Here is a 496-nt window from a genome sequence, read left to right on the forward strand (position 1 = left end):
GCAGAACCACAGAAAGCGCGAGCTGCGCTTCTCCGAGCGTCCAGCGCTTCACCAAGGTCGCGCCTGGTGGACCCGAACGCAGAGGGAACTGGGCGCGGGCCCCGCCCCTCCGGGCCCCGCCCCTCCGGGCCCCGCCCGCCAGGCCCCGCCCCTTCTGAACCACAACTTCCGCCCCACCTCACGGCCCGCCCCTCGTGGCCCCGCCCCGTCGGAACCACAACTTCCGCCCCACCCTCACGGCCCGCCCCTCGTGGCCCCGCCCCGCGACCCGCCCTCGTGGCCCCGCCCCTCCGTCGGGCGCGCCCGCGTAGCTCCCTACGTCCCTCGCGAGCCCTCAGAGCCGGCGTTCTGTCTACCAGAGCACCACGCTGCCTGGCTCTCCTTCCCCGCCCCGCACCCCTCGCCCTCTCGCCCAGCCCGGACGAGGGTAAACGTGCAGTGGCTCCTCACACCCCACGTGTCTCCGAGAGAAAACCGCCACCTGTCACTCGTTCAC

The sequence above is a fragment of the Condylura cristata genome, unplaced genomic scaffold (assembly GCF_000260355.1).
Source record: "Condylura cristata isolate star-nosed mole 26May11 unplaced genomic scaffold, ConCri1.0 scaffold00029, whole genome shotgun sequence".
NCBI lineage: Eukaryota > Metazoa > Chordata > Mammalia > Eulipotyphla > Talpidae > Condylura > Condylura cristata.